The sequence below is a fragment of the Lactuca saligna genome, chromosome 1 (assembly GCF_052625555.1).
Source record: "Lactuca saligna cultivar CGN05327 chromosome 1, ASM5262555v1, whole genome shotgun sequence".
In the NCBI taxonomy this organism is placed as follows: Eukaryota; Viridiplantae; Streptophyta; class Magnoliopsida; order Asterales; family Asteraceae; genus Lactuca; species Lactuca saligna.
This window is the reverse complement of record NC_136417.1, coordinates 59,497,717-59,509,559: the sequence shown is the minus strand read 5'-3', so window position 1 is coordinate 59,509,559 and position 11,843 is coordinate 59,497,717. Positions and strand designations below refer to the sequence as shown.

General features: G+C 47.5%; 1 pseudogene; it reads right to left on the bottom strand.

The window, feature by feature from the left end:
* Positions 1 to 4,438: 4,438 nt before the first annotated feature.
* Positions 4,439 to 4,556, bottom strand: LOC145027786 (5S ribosomal RNA; annotated as a pseudogene).
* Positions 4,557 to 11,843: the final 7,287 nt, after the last annotated feature.

Genomic DNA, 11,843 nt, shown 5'->3' with positions numbered 1-11,843 from the left:
TCCTCAAGAGTCTGAATCGTCCTTTCGCTCTGCCCGTCAGTCTGAGGGTGGAAAGCGGTGCCGAAATAGAGACGAGTACCCATCTCGTCGTGGAACCGCTTCCAGAATCTGGACGTGAAACGAACATCTCGGTCTGACACCACCGATACCGGCACTCCATGACGTGCCACAATCTCTCGCACATAGATATCGGCTAACTTTTCCGCCGATATACTCTCCTGAATCGGAATAAAATGGGCACTCTTTGTCAACCGATCCACTACAACCCATATCGAATCCACTCCACGTGCGGTCCTGGGGAGTTTGGTGACAAAATCCATGGTGATGTCCTCCCATTTCCACACGGGAATGTCTAACGGCTGCATCTTGCCGTGAGGTCTCTGGTGTTCCGCCTTGACCTTCCGGCAGGTCAAGCATCTCTCAACATACCAAGCGACGTCCCGCTTCATGCAGGGCCACCAATAATCAGGTCGAAGATCTCGATACATTTTCGTCGCCCCTGGGTGGATAGAAAACCGAGACTTATGAGCCTCGTCCATCAATACCTGCCGCACTCCACCCCAGTACGGTACCCATACCCTCCCATGAAGCGTCAGCAAACCCCGACTATCATAACTGTCCCATCTATTCTGTCATCCATACTGAATCAACTTGCTTACATCCCATCTGATTACTCAACTCCTACTTACTCGAGTCTTTCATCCCGAAGAAAAGCTACCTGCCTAGCTATCTTTACATGTCACTTATACTCGGCCGAAGGCTCAACTGATCCTGCTGAGAGAGACTTGTCATTTCCAAATCAACCAACTATACCGTCAACACTTGTATTCCAACTCAAATACAATACTGACCCAAAACTCTGAAACCTTTCAAACACTGAATTGTCTACAATACTGAACCTGCCTAAAACATTAAACTGCCTGAAACGCTGATCGGGCTGAATCACTGAGCTGCCTGAAACACTAAACTCAAATCCAACTGTGGAGTCAAGGGACTCCTCACTTAGTCGCTTCCACGACTTCTGAATGAAATCTTCCTCAAGGACTAGTTTCCACTAGTTATCCTGTCACTGTGGCTCTAACAACCTTCTGATCCAACCGATCGGGTCCTTACATCACATCCTGACATCATCCATTCTATGACTAATAACATGATGGCTCCCAGACTGACGGTAGCCCTTAACATACCCGAACCTCAACGGTCCACTGCTACTCTGATCTCATAACTGATGTGACGATCTATAGCCAAGATTCGCTGACTTAGCCATAACTGAACCATTTGGGAAATCCGAATCTAATCTGTGGATTCCCATATTCCCACCGCTGCACCCGAACGGGTAGGAATTACTACATTCCCGCGTTCAACCACGCGCTCATGCTGCTACCAATCTGATAAAAGCCACGGCTACACCCTCGTATTCACAAGTCTCAAATACTATCTGGCTGCTAATGAACGCTACGGCTACCCCCGCAGGCTTACAACACTCTACTACTATCTGACTGCTAGTGAATGCTACGGCTACCCCCGCAGGCTTACAACACTACTACTACTATCTGACTGCTAGTGAATGCTACGGCTACCCCCGCAGGCTCACAACACTACTACTATCCCGAGGACATCCTGACTATCCCTAGTCCCGCTAGTGATTCCTCATCCCGATTTCTCAAACCAGCCCTCAGTCTTTGAATTCTGCATCATCCTCGACATCTTATATCCTTGATATACTTAGCGCTTCGTCGAGGAATCCTTCGGCTTGGTTCCCAAACCAACCGTCTACTAATCTGGATACAAGAAGCTATTGTTGGGAAGTTTCCAACCTCCCAATTCCTGAATCTACGCAACCTGCATACTGCCTCAGACACTGGCTACCAATACGAAAACATCTCTTGCTACCCGTTCTCAGGATCTTCATTCCGACTCTCATGCGTTCGACAGGTGGTCCTCAAATCTTGGATTCCCAACCAGCTTCTAACCATCTCGATTACATGAACTAACTGCTGGGAAAAGTTCTCGAACTCCAAATTCTGAACTTCTCAATCCATCCATCACTGTGCTACTACCATTTCTTCTTAGAGGCCGCGCACTCATTCTGAGTCTACGAGACTCTTATCCAAATATACCCGGAGGGTTCTCCCCCACTTCGATCCTCCTTACCCCTTGCTGCTTCACACTCAAAAGAGATCCTGATCCTTGCTGTCATTCCATAATCATTCTGCTAAGGAACCCAAGCCTGCCATAGCTAGGGATCTAACCAATCCATTCCAACACTAACCACTCCGAACTAGCGAAACGAACCAAATCTCTCCCAACCATGCTACAGTTACTGCATCCTCCGAAACCTTCTTCATAAGAGCACATCCCCTATCTACCAACCAATTTTTCCGAGGTATGCAAATGGCATATAACATAATCACAAACAAGCCACACTAACACCACACATAAGTTTATTGACATCAATGCAGCAACATAGCAATAATGTTGTGAATAGTAAAATAGAGGGAAAAGAATCATACCTGCAACCTGATCTGAAGGATCCTCAAATCCCTCTGATTTTCGAACTCTACTATGACAATGAGGCTGTCCCAACTGTTGAACGGGGCAGTTCACCCTAACATGGCCAGGCTGATGACAACGATGGCATAACTCTACTTCTACTGTGCATTCCTGACGTTCGTGACCTTCCATCCGCATCTGCCGCACTTAGACTTGCTGCGCACGCCAGCTCGTGCTCCTTTCTCCCTCGAGCAACTATCTCGACCTTGCGGGCTTCTGATACCCACTTCGACAGTGTCCGACTTCCCATCTTGCCGAACTAGACCGGTAGACCGCTTCCTCTTCCCAAGCTGACTATCCGAGCCAATCTCCCGCACATGGGTCATAGTGACCACTTCACCCATTGCCCGGATAGCTGAGGTCCGCCTTTTAATCCCGTCGACCACACTATCGGTGATACGCCCAATGGTGTTTGGTAAGTTCTCCTGGAGAGCCCGCGAAACCTCTACAGCAATCCAATCCTGCAGGGAACCCTCTTGGGGGTAAGGTGGACCACTCACTCCCGACCCCGGATGACAAGTGCTAAAAATAGGACTCCCCTTCCTGATGGATCCCTGGGATCCATGAGAATTGGGCTCTATATGAGCCTCAAACTGTCCTGAAACTGCCCCGGCCCCTAAGGCCTTAAGATGACTGTCCATGAGCTCCACAATGGCCTCTCTAACTGAACCGAAAATCACTGGAGTCTGGTCAATGATGTTGCGCATAATCTCTGCGGAAATGAAATCCCTCATCTGATCATCAAGCTGCCCGGCTCCAAAACCCGAGCTAGATCCCTCCTCGATGCCTGAATTGCTAACTGGTAGCTCGCGCAGTGTCACCATGCTGAAAACATAACAAAATCCTGATCAATTAATACACTATTGCTGAGGGATTTCTCACTCACTACACCATTCCTGGTTTCGTCTTGGCCCCTCTTGAATCGAGTACGGATCCTCTGCTTTCAGTAGTATGGGCCCCTACTACCTTCCACATCTATCCATACTTTCCTCGAGAGTTACCTCAACTCCACCCAGTCCCCTTTACTCTTCTACTGATCTCTGCTACTCTCATCCTAGGCTTGCCCTAGGGAACCTCTGACTCTACCCACATAGTCCTCAGCTGCTGAAGGCCTCCTAGTAATGTCAATTAGTCACCACCTAAATACCATCACATGTGACGAGGCTCAGATAATCCTTCAAGTAAAAGACTCGTCCCTACAACGGTTGGACTCAAACGAGAGCTGCGCAGTAGGGCCAAATCCAGCACTCTGAGATTATTCAACCCTGATCACATGTGATGAAACGTATTCACCTAATGGCTAACTCTCATCACTCAGAGTCCCACAAAGCACAAAGCAAGCAGCATTCGGATAAGGGAAACATACTCAGGCAAAACAATTCTCATAACAAGAAACTGCACTAGCATATAATGCTAAGCTCATACTTTCAGGCATAACCTACACAGGCTATCCTACTACTGTCTACTCATTACTAGCATGCAATTCTCATCAAGCTGGAACACATAAAGCAGGCACATAAGGCATCATCCTAGATCCTTAGTCCTATTCTAGCATGTTGTTCTACTGAAGCTGGAACTGATACTGAAACTGATATTGAAAATAATAACATAACTTGTATGGGTAAATAGGGAGTACTTACTTGAGCTCGGCTGATTGCATGCACCACACCCTTTTCTCTTTTCAAAACTCTTTTTGCTTTTTCTAAAAATTGTTTTCTCTTCTCAAAATTCTTTTGTAACTACGATTTTTCTTTTGAAAACTATATACCACTTCCTTAGTTTGAGTTCAGACACACTCGGGAGTGCGCCCGAATCCCTCAAACCAAGGCTCTGATACCATTTGTAACACCCCCTCTGGCACGTATCACAATATTGTCCGCTTTGGGCCACTCGGCACGAGGACTTCCCAGGGGGTCACCCATCCCGGTACTACTCTCGCCCGAGCGCGCTTAACTGCAGAGTTCTTATGGGATCTGCTGCCCTCACGGCTTTAAAACGCGTTGTGTCAAGGAAGGTATCCACACCCCTTATAAGGAGATGCTTAGTTCTCCTTCCCAGCCGATGTGGGTTCAGGTGCAACCCACCTTCACCCCCCATTACAGGGTTCGACGTCCCTATCGAACACATCGACCTGTGCCCTAGCTCTGATACCAACTTGAAACGTCCCAAAAATACGACCCAAAAATTTTGTTTTTCGATATAATCAAAACCATAATCAGAGTGTCATATAATAAAACCATACGTGATGTATTCCAACATAATAGAAAACACTGTGCGGAAAACTGTATCATACTACGTCAAATCAAAACAAACTAAATCAATCCCAGGCTAAAAGCTAAAGCTGTGGTGTGTGCGATGCCGTCACCCCGAGCTATTCCCTTTGCTTGCGGAAGTACCTGAAACCAAAACTGAAACTGTAAGCACGAAGCTTAGTGAGCTCCCCCAAACTACCACATACCATACAATAACATATAAACACATATTGGGCCTTGCCCACTGCATCGGGACGAAGCCCGGCAACGGCATCAGACCGAAGTCCGGAACTGACTGGGACCTTGTCCCCTGCATCGGACCAAAGTCCGGAACTATCTGCATCGGACCGAAGTCCGGAACTAACTGCATCGGACCGAAGTCCGGAACTAACTGCATCGGACCAAAGCCCGGAACCGACTGGGACCTTGTCCCCTGCATCGGACTGAAGTCCGGAACTAACTGACTGAGCATAGAGTAGCATAACATAACAACTAGCATGAACACATATACTGCATACTACATCGGGCCGTAGCCCGGAACACATAATACATAACACATAAAACATAGCACACAAATCCTGTCTGAGCCACAAAGGCATCAAACATACTAGCTACTGCATCGGATCAAAGTCCGAAAACTACTGCTAACTGAACGGGCCGGCATTGTGGCCTTAGACCCGTCCCTACTGGAAGGAAACTCACCTCGTAAACTGGCTGCTGAGTGTGTGGCTCTGGAAGCTAACGGCTGCTGCTCCTATATCTCCCTGGCTACAAGTCCATAAACACACTCAATCAAATACTAAACACTGCACTTGGGTAAAATGACTCTTTTACCCTTGGTCAAAATCACTCTCATCTGGACTGACTCGCCGAGTTGGGCCTCCCAACTCGCCGAGTCCTACTCTCACTTTTCAATCCTACTCGCTGCTACTCGTCGAGTATGGCATCGACTCGACGAGTACCCTCTTGATCCAAGAACTCAGACAATCTTCATCCGACTCGCCGAGCCGTATGAACATACTCGACGAGTTGTTCTTGATCTTAAGAAGATTGCCTTGGACTCGCCGAGTTGTATGAACAACTCGTCGAGTCCCTCCATCACTGAGTCTACCCTCAACTCGCTGAGTTCACTCTCTAACTCACTGGTTCCACTCAACACTGCTAAAAATGAAGGAATCGGGGACTCGCGACTCAACTCGCCGAGTTGTTCTTCCCGACTCGCCGAGTTGCCGCCATGCAACAGTTTTTCACCCGATTTTGCTTGAATCCAACACATACAAATGATAGATCTGAGTCCAATAAGCTGGTTTACCACGTAAAGTTTCCAACTTTACGTGCACAACACATGAATAAGGGAAAATAAGGCTAAAAGATGCATAAAAGGGATAGATCTAGGGTTAATATGCAAAGTATCCTCATAAAGGCAATAGATCTGGACTATGGGACTTCTCAATGAATAGATCCAAGGTTATCTCGGCTTATTAGGGCGTTCATGAAAGCACAAGGCTTGGAACAAGCATCAACTAGTTCTTAGAAGAGTTCTAATGGAGGTTTAAAGCATAAAACAAGAGGGGAAGTCCGAAAATACCTCAAATAACTCAGATTTGCCCTTGGATCTTGGCACTCCACCTCTTATCCTTGCTCCTTTCTTCTTCTCCTTCTTCAAGCCTTCACAAAATCACACAAAATCACTTACAAACTCTCAAGGATGAACTAGGGTTTTCTCACAGCTTTAGAGGGTGAAGGAGGCGAGAATGGGGGCTATAAGGTGACTTAAATAGTGGGCAACCCGGGGATTTAGGGTTTCACCCAGACGGACGGACTCGCCGAGTCCGGGATATGGACTCGCCGAGTCACTAGCTAACACGTGCTCGAAGTCGCGACCCTACTCGGCGAGTCAGGCTATGAACTCGCCGAGTCCCTCTTGCAAAACTTTAAAACAATTACTAATGAATTAACATACCGGGAACGGGTCGTTACAATTCTCCCCCACTTATCTCAGACTTCGTCCTCGAAGTCTGCTACGGCTGGATCTGTAAATATCTCCGGGTAGTGCGTTCTCATCTCCTCCTCAGCCTCCCACGTCCATTCAGACCCCTTCCGGTGCTGCCACTGTACCTTCACTAGCTGGATTACCTTGTTCTTCAAGGTCTTGGTCTTCCGATCCAGAATCGCGACCGGCCTCTCAATATAATTCAGGCTGCTATCAACCTGAATATCCTCTAGGGGAACGACTGCTGACTCATCCACCAAACACTTCCTCAACTGCGACACGTGGAAGGTGTTGTGGATCTGACTAAGCTCCTCAGGAAGATCTAACCGATAAGCAACCCGACCCACCCGGGCCAAAACCCTAAAAGGACCAATAAATCTGGGGCCCAGCTTGCCCCTCTTCCGGAACCTGATGACACCTTTCCAAGGTGAGATTTTCAGAAGAACCATATCTCCCACCTGGAACTCCAAGTCCGAACGCCTCCTGTCAGCGTAGCTCTTCTGCCGACTCTGCGCAGTCTGCAGCCTACTACGGACCTGCTGGATCAACTCAGTCGTCTTGAGCACCACTTCGGTGCTCCCGATGACTCGCTGACCGACCTCGCCCCAACAAATCGGGGTCCTACACTTCCTCCCATACAGCATCTCAAAAGGAGGTCGATCAATACTCGCATGATAACTGTTGTTATACGAGAATTCCGCTAACGGAAGATACGTATCCCAACTGCCCCCAAAATCTAGAACACATGCCCTAAGCATGTCCTCAAGAGTCTGAATCGTCCTTTCGCTCTGCCCGTCAGTCTGAGGGTGGAAAGCGGTGCCGAAATAGAGACGAGTACCCATCTCGTCGTGGAACCGCTTCCAGAATCTGGACGTGAAACGAACATCTCGGTCTGACACCACCGATACCGGCACTCCATGACGTGCCACAATCTCTCGCACATAGATATCGGCTAAATTTTCCGCCGATATACTCTCCTGAATCGGAATAAAATGGGCACTCTTTGTCAACCGATCCACTACAACCCATATCGAATCCACTCCACGTGCGGTCCTGGGGAGTTTGGTGACAAAATCCATGGTGATGTCCTCCCATTTCCACACGGGAATGTCTAACGGCTGCATCTTGCTGTGAGGTCTCTGGTGTTCCGCCTTGACCTTCCGGCAGGTCAAGCATCTCTCAACATACCAAGCGACGTCCCGCTTCATGCAGGGCCACCAATAATCAGGTCGAAGATCTCGATACATTTTCGTCGCCCCTGGGTGGATAGAAAACCGAGACTTATGAGCCTCGTCCATCAATACCTGCCGCACTCCACCCCAGTACGGTACCCATACCCTCCCATGAAGCGTCAGCAAACCCCGACTATCATAACTGTCCCATCTATTCTGTCATCCATACTGAATCAACTTGCTTACATCCCATCTGATTACTCAACTCCTACTTACTCGAGTCTTTCATCCCGAAGAAAAGCTACCTGCCTAGCTATCTTTACATGTCACTTATACTCGGCCGAAGGCTCAACTGATCCTGCTGAGAGAGACTTGTCATTTCCAAATCAACCAACTATACCGTCAACACTTGTATTCCAACTCAAATACAATACTGACCCAAAACTCTGAAACCTTTCAAACACTGAATTGTCTACAATACTGAACCTGCCTAAAACACTAAACTGCCTGAAACACTGATCGGGCTGAATCACTGAGCTGCCTGAAACACTAAACTCAAATCCAACTGTGGAGTCAAGGGACTCTTCACTTAGTCGCTTCCACGACTTCTGAATGAAATCTTCCTCAAGGACTAGTTTCCACTAGTTATCCTGTCACTGTGGCTCTAACAACCTTCTGATCCAACCGATCGGGTCCTTACATCACATCCTGACATCATCCATTCTATGACTAATAACATGATGGCTCCCAGACTGACGGTAGCCCTTAACATACCCGAACCTCAACGGTCCACTGCTACTCTGATCTCATAACTGATGTGACGATCTATAGCCAAGATTCGCTGACTTAGCCATAACTGAACCATTTGGGAAATCCGAATCTAATCCGTGGATTCCCATATTCCCACCGCTGCACCCGAACGGGTGGGAATTACTACATTCCCGCGTTCAACCACGCGCTCATGCTGCTACCAATCTGATAAAAGCCACAGCTACACCCTCGTATTCACAAGTCTCAAATACTATCTGGCTGCTAATGAACGCTACGGCTACCCCCGCAGGCTTACAATACTCTACTACTATCTGACTGCTAACGAATGCTACGGCTACCCCCGCAGGCTTACAACACTACTACTACTATCTGACTGATAGTGAATGCTACGGCTACCCCCGCAGGCTCACAACACTACTACTATCCCGAGGACATCCTGACTATCCCTAGTCCCGCTAGTGATTCCTCATCCCGAATTCTCAAACCAGCCCTCAGTCTTTGAATTTTGCATCATCCTCGACATCTTATATCCTTGATATACTTAGCGCTTCGTCGAGGAATCCTTCGGCTTGGTTCCCAAACCAACCGTCTACTAATCTGGATACAAGAAGCTATTGTTGGGAAGTTTCCAACCTCCCAATTCCTGAATCTACGCAACCTGCATGCTGCCTTAGACACTGGCTACCAATACGAAAACATCTCTTGCTACCCGTTCTCAGGATCTTCATTCCGACTCTCATGCGTCCGACAGGTGGTCCTCAAATCTTGGATTCCCAACCAGCTTCTAACCATCTCGATTACATGAACTAACTGCTGGGAAAAGTTCTCGAACTCCAAATTCTGAACTTCTCAATCCATACATCACTGTGCTACTACCATTTCTTCTTAGAGGCCGCGCACTCATTCTGAGTCTACGAGACTCTTATCCAAATATACTCGGAGGGTTCTCCCCCACTTTGATCCTGCTTACCCCTTGCTGCTTCACACTCAAAAGAGATCCCGATCCTTGCTGTCATTCCATAATCATTCTGCTAAGGAACCCAAGCCTGCCATAGCTAGGGATCTAACCAATCCATTCCAACACTAACCACTCCGAACTAGCGAAACGAACCAAATCTCTCCCAACCATGCTACAGTTACTGCATCCTCCGAAACCTTCTTCATAAGAGCACATCCCCTATCTACCAACCAATTTTTCCGAGGTATGCAAATGGCATATAACATAATCACAAACAAGCCACACTAACACCACACATAAGTTTATTGACATCAATGCAGCAACATAGCAATAATGTTGTGAATAGTAAAATAGAGGGAAAAGAATCATACCTGCAACCTGATCTGAAGGATCCTCAAATCCCTCTGATTTTCGAACTCTACTATGACAATGAGGCTGTCCCAACTGTTGAACGGGGCAGTTCACCCTAACATGGCCAGGCTGATGACAACGATGGCATAACTCTACTTCTACTGTGCATTCCTGACGTTCGTGACCTTCCATCCGCATCTGCCGCACTTAGACTTGCTGCGCACGCCAACTCGTGCTCCCTTCTCCCTCGAGCAACTATCTCGACCTTGCGGGCTTCTGACACCCACTTCGACAGTGTCCGACTGCCCATCTTGCCGAACTAGACCGGTAGACCGCTTCCTCTTCCCAAGCTGACTATCCGAGCCAATCTCCCGCTCATGGGTTATAGTGACCACTTCACCCATTGCCTGGACAGCTGAGGTCCGCCTTTCAATCCCGTCGACCACACTATTGGTGATACGCCCAATGGTGTTTGGTAACTCTTCCTGGAGAGCCCGCGAAACCTCTGCAAATCTTAGACCTGTTAGGTCTTGATCTAGTCATAGTTCTGTCAACATTTTCTCATCTTGGTTGATGTAAGGCCTACTTCTAGGCCATTTTTCCCAAACTTATTACATCAGTAATTCTAGTATTATTGACAGATATCTAATCACATGGATGTTATTATCCAAATGCTATCATCTTCATTCAAACAAACTTTTCATTGTGATGTTGCACTATGAAGGGTTAGTCCATGAGTCACTCTCATTATTCGATTATTCTTATCAATGTTGTCATCTTTTTAAACGTATAGTTAAAAAATGCCGCCACATAGAAATCCTAGGCGTAACCCAAATAACGAAACGCCGATACCACCACCTCCTCCACCACCTCAACCTCCTCAACCACCTCCTCCTTTCGATGCCACTATGTTCCAATCAGCATTCATAGCAGCCGTAGCAGCTGCTATATCAGCCATTAATACTCTTGCCCCTTGTGGATCGGGAACAGGTGCGCATCCCTCCAACCACGGCGAGAGCCATGGGCATCCACGGGAATGCACCTACAAGGACTTTACGAATGCCAAACCCCGAAACTTCAATGGAACTAGTGGGGTTATGGTTTTAAGGCAATGGATTGAAAAGACAGAAGCAGTCTTTGAAATCCGCGCCTACCCGGAGGGCAACAAGGTCAAGTTTGCTACTTGTAACTTCTCTGATAGAGCACTAACATGGTGGAATGGCCATGTTAAGTCTCTGACTATAGTGGTGGCAAACTCTATCAGCTAGGAAAACTTAAAAGCCATGCTAATGGGAGAGTACTATCCTCGAGGGGAGATACAAAAACTCGAACATGAACTCTGGGGGTCTGGAAATGGTTGGTTCCGACATATCAACCTATACGAATTGCTTTTGTGATCTGGAAATTCTATGCCCTGATATGGTTGCTCTCAAGAGCAAGAAAATAGAGAGCTATATCTGGGGACTATCGCCCCAGATCCAGTCAAGTGTGTTAGCTTCCAAGCTTGTCACTTTTGACAGCGCCAAGGAGCTGGCACAATCTCTCATAGACCACGGGAAACACAGAACCCAACAATCCCTACACCCCAGCCACAAAAGGGAAACAACGAAGACAACAAGAAGAAGGGGTGGAACAAGAGAAAAAGAGGAGTTTCGCATGAATCCTCCAAGAGACAACAACTTGTGGCAATCAATGCTGCCACGGTAACCCCTGTTGTCCCTGCAAACCCCTTACCAGCAAAAACTTATGCCGGAACCCTTCCGAGGTGCAATAAATGCAACTTCCATCACCAT